This window comes from Astatotilapia calliptera, chromosome 5 (assembly GCF_900246225.1).
Source record: "Astatotilapia calliptera chromosome 5, fAstCal1.2, whole genome shotgun sequence".
Taxonomy (NCBI): domain Eukaryota; kingdom Metazoa; phylum Chordata; class Actinopteri; order Cichliformes; family Cichlidae; genus Astatotilapia; species Astatotilapia calliptera.
The window spans coordinates 32,094,112-32,113,657 of record NC_039306.1 but is presented as its reverse complement, the minus strand read 5'-3'; the positions used below and the strand labels follow the sequence as shown (position 1 = coordinate 32,113,657).

At 39.4% G+C, this 19,546-nt stretch overlaps 1 protein-coding gene across 3 annotated transcripts in view; it reads right to left on the bottom strand.

Annotated features, from left to right (window-relative positions):
- cntn6 (contactin 6) overlaps positions 1-15,478 on the bottom strand; it is a 237,776-nt gene extending 222,298 nt beyond the window's left edge. For all 3 annotated transcript variants that reach the window (XM_026168943.1, XM_026168942.1, XM_026168939.1), the window contains exon 1: positions 15,423-15,478. The gene's annotated coding sequence lies outside the window, so the exon portion shown is untranslated. The remainder of the gene's footprint in view (positions 1-15,422) is intronic.
- Positions 15,479-19,546: the final 4,068 nt, after the last annotated feature.

Here is a 19,546-nt window from a genome sequence, read left to right as displayed (position 1 = left end):
CAGGAATCCAATAATATTATAAATAAATCATTTGTTGTAGACAAGCTTGTGGGAGCAAGCTGCAATCCTTTGAGCAACCTTTAGAGGCCATTTATTTAAGCACATGTAAAATATTTGCATTTGTTCTCACTTTTTTAATATTTTGAATTTTGGCTGAATCCTGGAAACCTGAAATCCTGTTTTTCAAAATTCTACAGATAAAAAAATATAAAAATATAAAATATATTAAAAAAATATGGAGAAAATATGTAGATAATTTTTGTCAAGGTAACAAATACATTTGTCTTTGGTGGGATTAAACTTGAAAGTTCATGTTTGTCTCCTTTTTTGCTTTTACTGTTTTTAGTCCTTTTTATATTTTTCTTATACTCAATATGCAGTGTTGGGTAAGTTTCTTTAAAAAAGTAATTAATTACTAATTACTAATTACTTAGTCAATATTGTATTTAAAATGCTTATCTAATTACTGTGTCAGAAAAGTAACTTAATTACTCAATAAGTAATTTAAGTAAATACTTTTTAAAATCCCTATAAAGCTTGAATGGACAAACAATAGAAATTAAACTCGTTAAATAATAAATAAATTTTTTTAAAGACGGAGACTCTACAGTACGCAGCGGTAGCATCTCTTCCACAATGTGGCCTGCAATCATTTTTTAAGCTCACCTTCAGATGCTTTCTGTGCTGCTGACGTAAAATCACGTTTTGCCTGCTTAGCAGGAGTTGCCGCGGTGTTCTCCATGGATGATGAACAAGAATCACTCAGAAGTGTTCGTCTATGCTCTCGTGTCAAGCGCTTCAGTAGATTACTCGTGCTATTAACAGCAGCCGATAGTTTCTTCTCCCCAGGACATAGTTTACATATTACTGTAATGTTCTTCTCTGCTTGTTTCAGAAAAGTGAAGAGACGGGAATATGTCCATTTCAAAAAACAGCCGACATCTTCCGCTTTAGAATACGACTATGCAGCAAACTGGCGTGAAATGCCGTGCACCTGGCGGGCAGAGTTTACTTCTACGTTTAGAAGACAAATTATTGAAATTAAATAATGATATTCAGCGAGTTTAATTATTTTACAATGTAACGCAAGTACATTGTAAGTAACTGTAATTAAAATACCTAAAAATGAACAGTATTTAGTTACTCTACTTTTTCAGTGGAAAAGTAATTTAATTACATTAACGCTTTACTTAGTAACGCATTACACCCAACACTGTCAATATGAATCTTAAATCTTGTCCGTTTTATATTTTATCTAAACCATGTGTCCTGTGGTTAAAAGGTACAACAGGAACACGCTTGTCATTCTAATGCCTTACGTTGAAGCAGGTGTAACTATGAACAACACTTTTCATTAGAGTTCATTAGAATTTGCCAGTGGATCTTTTCATCATAACTGGCAATCATCATCACGTGTGCTTTTGTCATGACATGTGAGGGTATTCACTGATAAACCTTGATAGTACCACCAGAAGACCAAGGACACAACACAGTAAAGTGTTCCTTTAAGGAAGCACAGGCTTACCTAAACACAATCAGCATGGCAGCTGCTGAGTCTCACCTTCTAGTTCATGCCACTTTAAAGACATCAAAGGTGATGTCAGCAGAGAGCATGTCATCCCTATCAAGCCTTACATGCATTAAGGTCAACTTTGACAAAGTCAACATCCTTCAGCTACTCAACTGCTCCAACCCCCCCAACAAGAGCTGACTGAGACTTTCTGCCTCTGCTCAGTTTGCTCCCACCGCACTACACCAAGCAAATAAATTTATGAAATGAGACAGCAGTTATGGAATAACACGCAGTAAAGATGGGGTTTTCAGTGTCAAGGATGTTTATTAAATGCATAAAAAGATGCATAACTGTCTTCAATGTGAGACTCTTGTACAGATGACACTTGTTTTTATAACGTGACATTTTCATTACGCTCTTACTGAGTGCAGTGCATGTTTCTATCATGAATTCAAATTTGCTTTCTTTTCACACATTATTCCTGCGTCAGAGTACACACTGCACCATGTGGCTGAGGTCAAAAAATGTTCTGACCCAGTGTATTTTGATTCACTTCACCATCTGCCTGGTCTAATCTACAAGGTCATTTAAATCCCTATTCTCGCTTGACCTCAGATCAAATTGTAATAATCACTCAGGCTTGGCATATAATGCTAAAAAATATGAAGCTGTGTCACAAAGGCAAAAAAAACCCGTCACTTTCATAACTGTTTGTTTTAAGAGTTTCTCTCATTCACAGAAATCTCCAACTTTGCACTAATGCCACAGTGATGCACGTCAAAAACAAACCTTTCACTTGCTAACTCAATTTAATTTAAAGTGTTATATTACACAAACCTTTTTTTCAGATGCATGTATGTGTCTACACACTGTAAACTCAAATGCTCATTTGACTCATTTATTTAAATTGGCTTTTAACTAGATTTGTGCTGTTTGATTGTGCTGTTTTATGTTCATCTGTTTTATATTGTTGTGAATCACTTTGTGGTTTTTATCCTGTGAAAAGTGCTATGTAAATCAATAAAGTACTTAAATGAAATAATGTAAAGTTAATTTTTTAAAACAGCCCTACTAATTAAAAAAGCTTAAGTTTATCTATCATTTTCTTTCATTTAAGTTAGTTTAACTTATCATGTTTGATCAACTTTAGCTATTTTTGCATATTAAGTATCTGCTACTATAATAATACTAATATTATTTTGTTTATTAATTTATCTAAATTAAATGGCAGACGTTTGATTCCTGGGGTCAATTTGACATCAAACATAAACAATATTAGTCTTTAGTCTCATATAACAGCTGGATTGATTTCGATTCTGAGAGAAGACAATGGAGTAAAACTAACTAACAACTAATATGAACCAGCTTTCTGATGAAGATGATTATGATTATGAACTGAAGAGGAGATTTTTCATTAAATCATCCTGTGAATTAGTGGATAGGTTTACAATCACCCTCTCTCATTAATTCAGGACGAGTCTATTGAACCAGATCAGAGATGTTGCAGCGACCCCAAGAATGTTTTAGGGCTTACAGTCCTGGAATGTATGTGATGAGTTTTACATAAGCAAAACAACACTATACAAGAACAGGCACAATGTACAGTAAGTGCACACTGACAATTAAACCTATGAAATGCAATGTATTCAAAAATAGGAGAGCGTATGGTAAACAGCCAAAAGCTGAACAATGTTAAATTAGCAAATTAATATTCAAACGCAACTAAAGCTTCACGGTATGACCACTGAGCAGCAGGAAACACAATAAAGCCAGTGCACTAACGCTGCACACAAAACTCCAGAAAGAGATATTTCTGTTCCTGAAGCAGAAAAAAGAGTGGTCAGGTTTCAGCTTATGAGGCTCATCACTTAGCTGACTGGCATCTGTTCTTTGGGATTTCTCAGTAAAACCAAAACTAATGAGGAAATTTGATCTTGTTAGCGCTGGCCACACTTATCACATGCGTTCTGCTAAAAGTCATTCCAGGTGGTGTGCAGACTGTAATATTAACTTAATGCGCCTTGGCTGTAGAAGTAGGCTGAATTTGTATTGAATTTTTTACCTAGAAGTTATTTATAAAAATGAATGGCTCTAATTACTGATTTTTCTAACGACTTCCCACCCTTTCCACCGTGCTGAGTTCTGAGCACTGCCAAAACATGTGTGTCCTGCACGCAATACTGCACCTAAACCCATATCGTGAAGGCACACAGGCGGTGCTGAAACACCATTATCTCTATGTGAGAAATGCGTTGGGAGAAGACGTTTATAAGACTGGGAACTGAAGGTTGCTGGAGGCAGTCCTAAGTGCTGCTATTTGGCGCTTGGTAGCTGTGATATACAGCGATAATAATTTTGACCACAAAAATGTAGCCTTTTATTTAAACAAATATGTCTGGAGTTTATTCAAAATTATATGGCCGTAGCTGAAAAATGAAACCATCAAAAAAAACTGCAACTCCTCTCTCTGCATCTGCTTCTGGGTCTTGTTCACAACACATTGGCGTACCCCACTGTGACACTTATGTTGAAGTGTGGGCCAATGACTTTACTAGTGTGGACTACCCTGATGACTCATTTCAGCATTTCTACATCTTTATGGACAAATAATATTCTGATAGACAGTCTCCATGCTCTTATTTTGAAAAAACAGTCGCTACTAACCAGCATCCTTTTCTGTGTGTCCCAGCTGGCTTGGCTGGCTGTCTGCTTGTTGCGGTTGTCTTTGATATCATTCAGCTGCTTCAGTCTGCTGGCTCCAACGTCTTAGCCTGCTGCTGCCAACAGCAGTCCTGGTTCTGTTTTGTGAGCTGGACAGTCACCGTGACCAGAACCCACAGCAGGTTCAGAACTGGTTCGTGTGCCACTACGCTGTACTCAACAAGGCTGCGGAGCAGAACAAAGACTACTTGCTGCAGTTGGAGTCCATCCACGATATCAAGACTGGTTCAGAGGCAGCTGATTAGAGCTCCACAATAACACGCACAAAAAGAAGACTATAAATCTGCAGGAAACACTGATGATAGCATACTTCAGTTCTGCTTTTTCCTCACCTAACTCGGCATCCTTCACCGAACTGCAATTTCCTTTCAGACTACAGTGTCTGTGTTTATCATTAAACTTCTACACAACATGTGTTTAATCTTACGCTTGATCAAAGCTCAGTGAGATCTGTGCTACACTGCCTGTCACTAAAGTACGAGGAGCTCCACTGTGCCGCTCAGACGTGAAGTTGTGCTTCATTTTAATTAGTGCACCGAGAAGGTGTGATAAGCTACTTCAAACTACTACGTTCAAAGCCTCGAGAACTGATGGCTCCAAATTTGCTGATTGGTATTTAATCTTCAATTTATATAATTACTAACAACATATGTTGTCTCCTCTTGTAATAACTGTGAAGGAGGAAAAAACGCTGAGGTCAAACCGACAATCATCTCTATCTTGTATTGTTGATCAAAATAACGCATTAAGCACCTGTTAAATATGCATGTAAACAATCTGAGTAATAAATAATAAGCTCTCTGAAAACAAAGCAGCTGTCACCACTGTCTGCAATACAATTGAAATTCCAGAGCAAGCACAGGTGTGTCTCAGTGAATAGATTGTGAATAGCATCTCTTTTATATTTATGAAATTGGTTATGAGTAATCTCAGCCAAAATGCTCTTGGAAAAAAAACAAGAGATGCAAAGTTCTTATATATTTTTTGATTCTGGAGCAGGAAAGCTATCAAAAGTATCCAATTTAGTCTGAACAAAATCATCTGAAGGAGCGACATGAATAAATCTGTGGTCACTTTATCCTCCCATTGCATTTTATAATCAATATCCAAACAGCAGCAGAGTGCTGTGCAACGCCTGATACGACACGCCTCTCAGCGTGGAGACTCTGTGGACCTGCCGAGTTCTCATCGCTGGGAATGTCCACTCACACAAAGTAATGAGATCATCCTGGGTGAAGTGATGCTGAAAATGAATCATCTCCTCGCTATCCCCAAACGGCACAGTGGGTACATTTCTCCTGAACCTTGCACTTTGAGGCCATCCATCCTCCACCACCACGGTGGGCTCCGGCTTCACTCATCAAAGACACAGCGCACCGTCATCCGACCTCACCGACGACAGCACCTGGCAGGGAGCTCACGCTTAATCCAATCACAGCCAAACAGGTCGAACCCAGCAAGCGCATACCTATAAGAGGTATTATGATCTTTCCATTTTGGGTGCTTATTCACTTGAGGATTAAATACAACCGCAAACTGTACAAGCCGAGGTGCAGTTTGGCCTGGTGAAGATCTATATTTGTTGATAAAGGTATGTCAGCCCTGTAGATACACAGTTATACCCCGGTATCTTCAGGACATGTTTTCTATTAAGAGAAAGTGGCTATTTCAGGTAACACAATTTTACTCAGAGACAAAAGTCTACGAACATTCCTGTGGGTTATGAAATCACAATGCGCAATGAGAGGTGGGGTTGAAGGATGGCCACGGACTTTATCCATTAGACCTCGCAGCCTAGTTTTTATGTTGCCCCGATATTAGGATAAAGCGCATTGATGAATTCCTGCTAGTGGAGGCTTTCTTTTTTCAGGGCACAAACATAAACAATAAGAAAAAAGGAGGTTGCAAGCTGGCCACGAAGATAAAGCTTAATCTATCACACCTCAGTAAGTGTCACAGAAAAAGAGTTTAAAGGTTTAGAATAATCACAGATGTCAGAAGCTATTTTTCACTGCACACAGGATATGAGTTGTCTTGGAAATATGTCTTGAGGAGCCACGCTGAGAGCAAAGCTGGGGCTGGGACTGCTGCCCGGGTAACTCAGGGGGGAAATGGAGCAGGTCACAGGGCCAGGTGAGTGACAGAGCCGCAGGAGACAAAAATCAACACAGCCAGGCTGCCGGGACAGACACCCAACAGCGAGCAAACAGGCCTTTGACCAGGTGACCTGCTGCAGATGGGAGAGGAGGGGGGAGTGTATACCAAATGTTCTAAAAGCTGAGACCTCTATTTGTGACGTGCGACTCATCCCGGTCACGTCACGTGAATGAGCCCATCGTGCCTATTCGACATGCAAATTCTCCCATAAAAGACCAGGAAGAGCCACACGGCTGTCGAGGTGCCGGTTTATTGAAAGTGTAAGCGGCTCATCACATGATCAGTTCATTGCAAATCCATTTAGTGTGCAGTGCATTAATCACGCTGCAGGCTGCCAAGGTTCAACATTTATGCTACTCTGTAGATTACAAGAGAGGGGTGTTGGAAATTCTGCTTAATCGCAAGAAAGCTCTCATTAGGTTCTCTCTGCTTTCATTCATTTTTCCCAGTGCTCCGTGTGGTCTTACATACGTGCTCAAACAGGCATGATAGAGAAGCATGGGAGTGATAGAGCATGTGCAACACATCTGTAAAGAGGTTTTGGCTTCTCTCTGAAGCTAGGCTTTGCATTCACTGCGTTTAAAGGCGTATTACTGGACCATTTGTGGGGGAAAAAGCTTGCTGTAAAGTAGATATAGATATCATTATGAGATTCTCAATCTTCCCATCAAACTCCCAGTGGGCTCTCTCAATTACATTCTTCTCGTAGAGCTGCGCTGAGTGGGGTTCTGACATTATATTTGGCGCTAATGTAATGTTACCACTGCACAAGACTGCATTACCTAAAGGTTATATGAATTAACCCAGTTGCAAAAATAGCACGCAAATGCACACAGAGCAGCCACTCTGTGCATGCCACCCATATCTACCTCGACGCATGGTTACTTATTAGATTAATAGCTCTCCATCACGAGCGGTGCACAAAGAAAAGCTGATTGTCAAAAGCGATCACAATCATTTAGCGGTTGTCAAACTTGATCAGAAGCAGCATTATCCATTGAAGCATTGGCTGAGCGCTGAATACATGTATATTAATTTAAAAAAAAGGGGTTTGGATTCATAGAACATCACACACATACACACACGTATAGTTCGTCAATATCAGATAAGGCTCCAGACATGATTTGATGGATGGAGGTGCCAGGAGGAAAATCATTTCTGCTAACTTATCCTAGCTGATGTGAATAAGAAGGAGCGATGGGAAGTTCACAGGATGCAACATAGCAGGTAGTGACACAGGATGCAATGTACTGTGCTTTAGATATATACAGCACAAGGACAAGAGGACTGTCCTCCACTTTTGCAAGTGCACAGCAAAGTTGGATACTGGAAAACACTAACCAGCATGATTCTGCAGCCGACGCAACTGATAATAAAGTACCTCATTGTACCTTTAGGGGCACAGCGGCTTCTCAGTGGGACAGGAACTTCCAAGGGAAAAAGATTGTACTTCTAATAATATGTACTTTATACCCTTGTGGTTTGTACTTCACAGCAGCAGGTCTTGAACTTCTGGTGGTAATTTTGAATATCATTAAATGTTATAAAAAAAACGTTGGAATTATCCTAAAAATTAAGTAGCCATTCATTTATTTTATGTGTTTTTATTCAATTTTATTCAATTTTATTTATACAGCACCAAATCACAACAACAGTCACCTCAAGGCGCTTTATATTGTAAGGTAGACCCTACAGTAACACATACAGAGAAAAACCCAACAATCATATGAGTCCCTATGAGCAAGCACGATAGTGGGAAGGAAAAATTCCCTTTTAACAGGAAGAAACCTCCGACAGAATCAGGCTCAGGGAGGGGCGGGGCCATCTGCCGCGACCGGTGTTTGTTTATACAGTTGAAGCAGGCTAACTGTGTCAATGTCCACTTGAAACTCTATCTATCTCACATCTACACCTACAGCCTGCTTAGATTAACCACTTAACCAACATTTATGTTTTTGTGGGAAACAGAGAAAAATCCACCAGACACCAGGAGAACAAAGTCTATTAAAAAAAGGCACCAAAATCTTCTAGGTGACAAGGGTCAACCAGAAGACAAATATTATTTATTTATTTAAAAACCTATGAAAACAGCAAAAAAGGAGGGAAATTTATAGTTTGTCTGTTTTTTTTTTTTTGTATTGCATGAATACAGACATCTCCTGATACTCCACAGTTCAACTGTGCTTTTGCTGCTCGGGAACATTCTGCATATATACCATTTCGGTGCTTGAAAAGGTACACATAATTACCTTGAAGTCCACTAATTAGCTCTATGGGGGTGCATTTGTTTAGATGGTACCTGCAGGCACAGAAAATTACTTCTGCTAAATCCCCTTTTCTGAGAGTTAAAAAAAAAGTGTAGTGCTCGTGGCTGCAGTTAGGGTGGACTGTGAAGGGAAGTGACACCGCTGCTTAATGCAGTGGGCTTCTCAGTGCTCACATACATGGGGTAAAAAAGGAAAATATAATATCGAGCTGCTTTGAGGTGTTTGCTTCTGCATACATGACTAAAATCACATTCTGCATGGGTAACTATTAGCTGCATATATTGGGAGGAAAGCGCTGTAAAGGCGAGGGATAAAACACAGACTCCTATCACAGACGTTTCCTATTACAGATAGTAAGATCCATACACTGCTCAATAATGTGTTCTTAGTCAGGATAAACTAACACTTTATGCAAGTCAATGCTTCATCTGACCAACTGGCTGCCAATCTCACAAAAATCCTCACTTAGAAAACATGCATTTAAAGAAAAGAATTTTGTGTGGTCTAAAAAAACCACAAGCTTTAGGTTTCCCATTTCAATGATGAGCTGATATTCCACCTGAATATCATCTATTTAAGAGTTTGCAGTTTGCTATTCAACTGTCTGTGTGACGGGTTCATCTTTCATCTTACAGCCTTTCTATCGGCGCAGTGCAGCTTTCGCTCGACTTCAAGCAAAGTCTGTTTTTTGAAAACATGCACTGCCGTTAATGCGTTCGTGACACCAGCACAACAGAGGATTTGTTGGAGGAAACTGAGCTCGGCTCCCGCCTTCCTTCCGTGGTATTATCCTCAATCATCTTTCAGCCACACCACAGAGTCCGACTGAGAAGCCTGTTTGCAAATTTCCAAACTTCACTGGTGTTTGTGCAGATATTGAGTACGTGTTACTTTAAACTGTGAATAACATTTATTTTGTGAGCGCTTAGCTGTTCTCTTTTTATATTGCCTCGGTCACGCTGGGATGGCGTACATCTTCTGACTCAGATATCATTGTAAAACTCAAATCTGCATGGGCGAGCACTCATAGAGATGTCCGAAAAATGGCCATTTTCCATAAGAGACAAGATATTAAAGTGTGTGTGCAAAATCCTGATACAATTACTGATGAGTGCAGAGCCAGGCCTAAATGAATAATTGATTGTAAAAGCTATTGTCGTGGAAATCAACAACAGAAGCAGGAATTATTTATGACATTGTATTTAAGTTCGTAGATGCACCATATAGACTTTCCTGCACTTGGGCTATTTTTAGCGGGAGAGGATGCAAAAGAAAAAGATAAAAGTACCTCCCAGTGCTGTATAGTACAGCCATACAGTACATGGTAATTTCACTCGCTATCCTTCAAAGCAGTGAAAGTGAGGTCTCTGATTTATTCATAAGCCATGCTTCTTCTGCCAGGGAGCATTAGACAAAGGCAGATCACACAAAGGTAACAATTCTGCTGAGAAAAGCGAACTACAAATCAAAACAAATCAAACCAAGGTGAGAGCGGTTTACTGTGATGCTCCAGTAAAGCGCAGGCTAGCCAAGCACTGCAGCTTCTGGGCTCAACAGTTGGAAAGTAAAACTCTGGTATCGAGCAACTGAAGGCAGGACTGTTTGGACAGCTGTTGGTGGGGTTTCTTTCATTAATTCTAATGCTACAACACACAGTGCACCTCAGTGGCTTTAAGGCTTCTTGCAGGTTCATGTCAGGAATAATTCAACATGATTCCAGCTGCACAGGCTCCATCAAGCTTCTGTCAGTTTCTATCAGAGAGTGAAGGTCATCACTCTGTCCTGCTTACCTGGTCTCCTACAGCCCCCGCCACATGTCCTCCTCCTCTTCTCTCAATCCCTTCTGACTGCTGTGGTTGATGACCACAAACACTAAGCCTATTTCAGTCACTGAACTGGTTAAGCAGTTAAGAAATTAGATGGATGGGTAAAAGGCTTCCTCAAAGTATCTCAAAAGTTGGACTTGAATATTACATATTTTAAATTTAGAACATCTTACTGTCTGCAAGAACTAAAATTAGCCATGTAAAAAAGAGAAAGAAAGAGCACACTGAATTTTAAACTATCTGATCTTCTGACCAACCAGTTCATTTCCCTTCTGCATTGTTAAATGGCTTTCCCATTCACTGCTTGCTTCTGACGTTTTAATTCTAAGCTTTTAAACTGGTAGATTCCTTGAAATTGATTCATTAGATGCATGACCAGCACAATGTGCTCCTGATAGACACCAGCCAATCAATAATCACAATAATCAACTGACAACAATCAAATTAAAAAGCAACACTGCGTCAGGCATTTGTTTTCTTTTTATTAGCATTGTTATCTTGACCAAAAGGTTACTTTTAATGAAGAAAAATGACTTCTAATCCAGAGCTCGTGGCTTATACGCCCCACAGGTATGATCCATATTTGTCTGTGCACTCCTCCCTTCTATAGTAACGCAAATCAAACCAGCGTTGCTACAAACAACAAACTCAGGGAGACATGATGTGCATAAAGATATAGATTTTTCAACATATTAGCACATAGCACTGTTCATAAAAGAGTACAATCAATACATTAGCAGAGTCTACCGATTTATATTTAAGGTAACATTCCAATTTTAACTATCAATAAATAATGCTGCATATAGTTTCTATATTACTGATGAGTGTCAGGAGACATATAGATAACCTATAATTTAGTTCCACATATTTTAAAAAAAACTGTGTAATTTAGAGATTTCAACATTATTGTTCATTGACTGTTGGGGTCATAATATGCATTTTGTATAAGTTCATACTCAAGTTTAAAACAACAACTACACTAAAGCTATTCTGTTATACCTGTATCCAAAAAAAATATTTCATAGTTCAGCAATACTGATCAATCTAATAAACTTAAACCTACACCATCCTCCCTATTCTGGTATTTTAAAGAGTACTTAGCATATATATTAAGCAACCTAACTAATAGGGTTCCAACTCCCAGCAACAACAAAAATAAATAAATAAAAAATAGGGAACCACCCCTCACACTCCACCTCATGATGCTTAATCGACGTAATCAACCTTAATTTGATGCAGTGTGGAAAAAAAAATGCACAGAAATCAATTATTTTTCAAGAAATATTAAATAGATTCAACATCTTTCTTCAACAAAATTGCAGACTGCACAGATGGTACCTTCCCAAAGGAAAAAGTACTATAGCTTACTAGGGTATATATATTAGACTTAATAGTCACTATATACAGTAATTGACTTCTATTCATTTTGCATCAAATTAAAACTTTGGCTGTCAGATAATTATTTATTAAAAGCTAGACATTTTAAATGAGAATAATAAAGAAAAGTATGTCTTTGTGCCCCCTTTTCCCTGTTCATGCCCTATCGGCCCCCCTGGCTAAACTTTGCTAGATGCGCCCCTGCACAGTTACCAGCCGTCAGCTACGTAGAAAAAGATCCTGGTGTAGAAAGTAATAATAAATAAATTCTAACAACAGCTGATCAAGCTTAAACGTGCTGCTGTTGTTCAGCCGCTGGTTTCCTCTTTCTGGTGCAAAGTGGGCCAAAAGCAAACTAGAGACACGGACTCGCACAGAAAAGCCGATCAGCTGATCGTTAAGCAGTTTCATGATTGAAGTAGCAGCAAGAAGAGGCAGTCGCTTGTTAAGCTTAACGCAGGAATGCTTTACATTCAGAGATGGACTTACACACTTGCTTTACTTCTCTCGGGATAACTTTGTCGGAGATGAAATGCCGGGTTGCTAGCGAAGCTCCATTATGACCACATCATAATATTCACGAGGGACACATATATCATTTTAATATTATAGTATTAAAAATACAGTGTTGTTATTAATGATTTGTTACATCATTATTAATTGTGATTGGTTTCAAACTTGTAAGGAGTTTAGTAGAACATGGCGGTAAACATTAGATTGACTGTTTTAAATTGTATTTAGCATGCATTTGCCACACTGACACATAAATTGTATCAAAAACATACTCTTTCATGAACGGAAGCCAACCTAAAAGCAATGTGTACATTTCTTCACTTCCTAACATGGATATTGATGACATTAACCTGCGAGCTAAGAGAGCAGTTAGCATTATAGAGATGCTCAAGCTAGCATTAGCATCTTTCACAATTATTATTGCTCTCCTCTACCTCTATTTTGGTCTCCACCAGCTACTGCAACTACCTACATGCTAAAAAGCGCTTTCATTTCATTAATGAAGCAGTTTTATCAGATATTTTTAAGGACAATGACTCAACAACAGCAGTGATATAGAGAATCCTTTCGCTAACTGTTAATTTGACCTGTTAAAATGTATGCTAGCAACATTCTGTAGAGCTGTAGGGAATGGAATGTTGGCTGATTATTTTTCTACAAGAAAAAGTGTTCATATTCCGCTTTGCTATTTTACGAATAGTAGATATAAAAATATTGATGAGGGCAGCTTTAAAATCATTATATTTAATAACCGCTGCCCTTGCCTGAGTGAATTTAAATGCCTGCGCTGTGCAGAAGCATTTACTATACAAGCAAGATCATAAATTTTATATTTACAAGGTGGTCACATAGTTACTTCACACTCAAAAAACATTCGAGTTGTGGTTGTTTGAGAGTGTAGCTTCTCCTTTAGCAATAAGCCATTACCTTTAAGTGCGAAATTCAACAGTAAAACGCAACATAACCATGTCACAGTATGCACTGGCTGCCTGTCTGGCTTGTGGCCAAGGAAGCAGTTGACTTGGAGAACAGAAGCGACTGACAGATGCCTGAGCAGCAACATAGCATTCATCAAGGCATCTGCAGGCTCTGAATACCGAAGCGGCCTCTGCTTGCATCCACCTGCAGCTATTAAGACTGCCAAATCCCAGGCACGAGAGGAGCTGAAGCAGTATTCCAGTATCACAGACCTGACCCTGCTAGACAACAGTCAGCTCTGGGTGTTAAACCACCTCATCCGCTCCATACATCACTGTTATCTCTATCACCCCTGTGAAGATTAGCCTTCAGCCAGCACTGCCTACCTCTTCATACTGCTGCTGTTGAGCAAAAACCCAGAGAGCCCAGACAACACGAGGTGATAACCCCCCAAAAACAAGGTTTATACTTTGAAATGTGAGGAAGCGCCACAGTGTGTACAAGATACTTGCCTTTCCTTTCTCCTCCACTTAAGTGCAGTGTGCAACGATCTCTAATCAGTCTTCATGTAAAATCGCATTATTAAAACCGGTATTTTCACATTATTTATTACTGTGTTCATGCCTTTTGAGTAAATTAATGGGAGGTTAAAAGATTCATTATCATGTTTGGATTTCCCACAACAACAGAAAAACATACCTCGAGCTGCCTAGACCCTAAATTGCATACATTTATATTTTTGCAGTACTGAACTTTATGTCCAGTTCCCAAAAAGTTGATTCTGTTCAGCTGGACGTAGCCTTTTCAGTGGGAGAAACATTTCGTCACTAATCAAAGTGACTTCTTCAGTCGAGACCGATGATGAACAGAATAGACTTTTTGGGATTTTCTTACCTGGATGATGGAGCGTGCATCTAGACAGTTGTATTTCATGCAGACTACACCTCTGTACTCAGGGCAAAATAATTTTGTTTTTTTATGTACTGCAGTGTCGCCTCAGTGTTTTGGATGAGGGCAGCCTGGTGGCCAAACCGTGCCTGCCTCTGTCATTATGTGGTGATGAGTACATGAAGGGGCCATATGTATTCTCCTGATGACCCTCCTGAGAGTAATCGGTAGGGCTACATGAACGTGGCAGGTTTATTAAGTCAGTGCTAAGAAATTAAGCTGCAAAGTGGCTTATTAATCATCATTTTCACTGGACTAAGTGACAGAGGAGTGTGATCACTGAATACAATTTGGGAGGGCTGCATCTGAATGAAAATGGCTAATGGCATTTTTATTATGCTTTAGTGCCCTTCCTGGGGAGGAGAGGGGTGAATAAGTGTGCGTATGAGTGTGTGTGTTTGTTTTTTTCTTGGGGAGGGGGGGTTTCCTACATCCTTGTATGACAGCACAAATGCCAGCATTAATGGCTTTAGACGTCTAAAGACAGAGGTGAGGTAAATTTTGGTTACAGCTCTTCCAAACTGAGGGAACTGCAGGAGGAGCGCATACTGACTGTAGGTGCGCACCATTATTTCACGGTAAGTGTAGGCTTTGGGAGCATTCATTAACAAGTTGTTTGCAAAAAAACCTCATTTTTAAGCATTACTTCCGCTACTACAGTTGGGCTCTATTCAGTCGCTTTCAGTGAGAAAAGCGGTATTTCTCGGAGAAAGCCCCGGTTTCCAGTCTGACACCTCGCTGGCAGGTGCATTTTGCGCTCGAACCTGGTGATCTAAATAGTTGGAATTTGCAAAGCGCGTTTTGCTTCTGTCTCTGCCACCAATCCTGCATGCATGCATCCACTGCTCGTGAGCATCTTGGTGCCCACGAGGAGCGGGGAACCTGCCTCCTTCACACGGCGTTCTGCTGAAACCGCTCTCATTTTAACAGTGAGCTGCACCCGCACTGGAATGCGCAGAGATCCACGGAACACACTGTTAACTGTTAACTTTCCTTACAAAAAATATTTAAAGAGGATATAGCAAAGCACACCTTCTCCTCACCTACCGTTACACGGTAACTGCGCAAACGCACGGTAAAGGAAAGGCAGAGGATTTAGTCAACGTGCAGGCGGGATACACAGGGAACAGCACAAAGATCGCACACTGCTGAGTGGCATAATAACTTTGACAGATCCCTTACCTGTTCAGGAGCGGAGACACGAGCGTGAGCAGAGGAGAGAGGACAGAGAGGGCATCGGGCAGAGCGCCGAGCCACACAGCCTGCACTGTGGATGAAAGAACTGCCAGACGTCCCAGCAGTGAACTCCAAAGTGTGTCTGTCTTTTTACCACGCCAATAACGGACAGTGAGATTCAGACCACTCCCCCGTTGTATCAAATTATTTCCAACTGTTTCCTTCTGATCACAAGCATCTCATTTAGGAGCAGGTCTAACAAAACGACAGCGTGCTTCTGTTCTGCAGTGTGCAGTGCCCTTAACAACAACGGGAAAGTGAATCAGAGGAAATGTGCAAGTTAGCTATGTGATATTATCGCATGCCTGGCTCTGTCAACACGTGGATCACGCGGGTGATTATCAGTCATTATCATTATTATTCCATCTATTTTCTTAGTTAAAACCAACCATAATAACAATAATATGCATATTTAGGCTGCCGAAACAAACGATACATATCCTCACCTTGTGAACCTATTTAAACATCCAGCAGTTACCAAGCAACGCTGGCATTTTTTATTATTTATTTATTTATTTATTTATGTATTTATTTGAGGTCATGTTTCTGGTCAGCAGGTGAACTTAAATCCAGTACTGCTTTTCCTTTAGGCAGTGTCAGCAGGGCAATGTGGCCTCCTCCCTTCAATGATCCAGAGCAGAGCAGATCACACAGTAAACTTCAAGTTTGTATCAGTTTGTATCAGTTTGTATCAGGTCTCTGAGCTTTTGGTAAGTGGGTGAGAGGGTCTTCACTTTAAAAAAAAATGGCACACAATCCTCCCACAATGGGACATGTTTACGTCACACCTGCTTGGGATGCAGAGGTGCCACGCTGACCCACTGGATGGTTTTGGGAACTGTGACTGTATTGTCGTTTTTAGCTTCTTCTTATTGGCAAATCAAACACCCATGGCCTATCATAAATAATTAATAGACTAGGCTTTTGTTTTGTTTGTTTGTTTGTTTTTTAGTGTTCAGTTCATTAACAGGAAAGTTGCAATTTGTTTTTACTCACTTTTAGTTCTATTTTGTTTTATTTTGTTATTGTTTTTTTCATTTACATGACAATTTTTAGTCTTTTATATTTAATCTGGAGGTTTTTTTTTAAAAAAAGGGTAACCAAAAAAGGTAACCAAAAAAATCTGATTTTTTTTTTTTTTAAAGAGTATAGACAACATCTGGTTAATGAGCTGCTAGACTGCCATGTTATGTATGTATTTCTTAAAGTGTTGGTCCACAGAGCTCTGCTAACATTGTTCCGCTTCAATTTACTACTTCAACATTGCTTTATAATGTAAAAAAACTGCAACTTACAAGTGAAGCTGCACCAATTTATTTTTTAAAGATATCTCATAAGTTAAATGTCTTTACACTGAAATAAAAGACAACAGTTTTGCTAGTTTTGCACAGGTGAAATTAAATTGGTCTTTATGTGTCTCATGATGTAAAATAAGGTTGTCACCACCACTCTGGAGGGTTTGCACTCAGAAATTTGAGGAAGTAATCCCTACATCTTGGTAGAGCCTATCAAGCCTATCAGTTGGAGAATAAAGCATGTGTGAACTGCTGTAATCAGATCTGTCCACAGCTCTGTCAGTTTGCAGCAAAGTCAGAGTTTTGTCTGGGTTGCACAGGAATATTCAGTGTCTTGTCTTGTAGCCAGTTTGGTTTACTGTTGTGGATTTTAAGGCTGGAGCAGTTTGGTTTTTTTCCACGGATTTCTGTCTGCATTCATTCTCTGTTTAAGTCTAATCATTCTCCCTGCTGCTGACAAGAAAGCCTATAGGGTGACGCTATTGAAACCATGCTTCTGTGTTTGTTTGTTTGTTTGTTAGCAAAAGATCCAAGGAAGATGCTCTGAAATTGTTATTTATTTATTTAGAAACAGAATCATTCAGAAACAAGCTCAAAAATATTTCATTCAGGGGTCAGAGTCACTCTTCCACAGGATTAATCTGCAAAGATCCACACACAGATTTTTAATTTTCAGGTTCTTGTAGTTCAAACGAACCAAAGCTCAGTCAGACTTACAAATCAGACTCACTTCCTGTCCCAGGTTATTTACTTCAAAGCTCCTGACAAAATCCAAATCTCTTTTTAACTTGACTCTCAGATGATCAGTTGGAGCCTCTGCTCTCCAACTGATCACTCTGCTCACTGGTTTAGGGCTGGCTTCCTCTAGGCAAAACTAGCTGACACTGCAAGAATGTACTTGAGGCAAGAAGTGAGTAAAGTTGAGATTTTAGCAGTTACGTAATCAAACACAAGTAAGGTGGTCTGAGTAACACTCCCAACAGTGTAGTGCAGCAATCTGGTGTTAAATGACAAGCAGAGGTGGGTTTAAATGCTGCAGATAAGGGTAATGAGAGACAGATGCATCAGCTGGAGTTTAAATGGCCATGCCCACTTCTGAGGAGACTTAAGCAGTTTTTATGCTCATACACACCCATTAAATAGAAGGAGAGGTAGACAGAAAAGGAGAAGAAAGACAGAGAGAAAAGAGATCCAGCACCTGGAGGACAACAGGGACATTAACAGCTTTGCCTTGACTGTCGTGGTGCAGCTATAAGCAGGTATGTCTGGTTCTTTGACTGACATAGTGCTTGGTTTAGTTTTTGACTCTTCAGATCAGAGAATAATTTTCTGTGCCCTCCGAATTCTGTGCCCTCCGATTTAGTAGCATCTTAACGGGAGAGTGTAGATTCCAATCAAATGAACCACCCCTATCTAATCTATCCCTTTCCAAGCATACAGAAGAACCTGTGGTAGCTGTCACTTTAACATAAAAAGCACAATCAATTCTGCAGTTTGGATGTTCTAAGCTACTATAATATCATAATGTAAAAAATGGTCCCTAGCATGGTAAGACAGCTTGCTCTCTTAGTACGGATGAAGGCCTCCTTTGTATGATAATATACTAAAAAGAAAGAAAACATAATTTTGTCTACTATATTGCACTGCTTTACTGGTTGAGTCATCTACATCTGGTCCTTTATTAGTCATTTGACAAAGTCCAAACGAGGCATCGTGCATTTCACTCAGCATTGCGTCGCTGTAGCAACTCTGTTACAGGTTTTGTCATCTTTTCAGAGAACTTATGAGGTTCCTTTAGAGCAATTTCTTGATCACCTCAGTTCAAGGCCTTGCTTGTTTGGTTGCTCGGTTTTGCCAATCAACTCTCTGTTCTCCTGGGAACACTCAAAGCTTTAGAAATTGTTTTACACCCTTGCACTGATCTACATCTTTACATTTTTATTGCAGAGGTCTGCAGAAAGTTTAATGTACTTCACAGCTTTTTTTCCCTTTTTTTTTAAATTGAATATAAACAGGTTAAATATACAGGCGAGTGTCTTAATGGACACCAATCAAGATCTAGACACATCTGACCTCAATCATTTCATGACTTCACTTTCCATAAAAGAAAAGGTAGGAATATTTGCAATATGCGATGCTGAAAATTTTTGTCCTGGCATTGCAGTATAAAAATACTGGTTATCTTTAACATAAAATAAAACACGAGAATAAATGAATTACTACAACAACAAAATAAGATTCTGCCTAAAATCCATCTTTTGTTTCCTTCTGTGTCCTTTTAATACAAATTAAAATAAGGTTCTCCACACTTCATCCACTGGTCTCACCAGCTTGCGAGTTTTCTGCCCTCTGCACAAATTCAATTAAATTATTTGTACTTTGCCTCTATTTAAGGATAGTGGTGACTTTGGGGTTCACCTATCTTTAATTGAGTTCTGGTCAAGAAAACGCTTTGTGACAAAAAGCAGCTTGACTCAGAAACAAAGATAAAAGGAAGAAAATTAAAAGTGCTCACAATAATTAAAAAACGCTATAAAAGAAAAAGATGCCCTTAAAACTTTGGGTTATGAGTTTGGAATAGTAAACAGTGGCAATCTAAGGCATTACAAGAAAACTGTATAGTCTAAATAATGTTTCTGAGAGTTTCATATTCTGGATGCTGGTTAAACCAAAATGAGGCTATTCTCTTAATGCATGTTATTGAATTCTACACTTAAAAGAAAAAATAGAAAGGTCAAGTTAGTAACAACCTGTTAGGCTAAAGAATAAAATAGT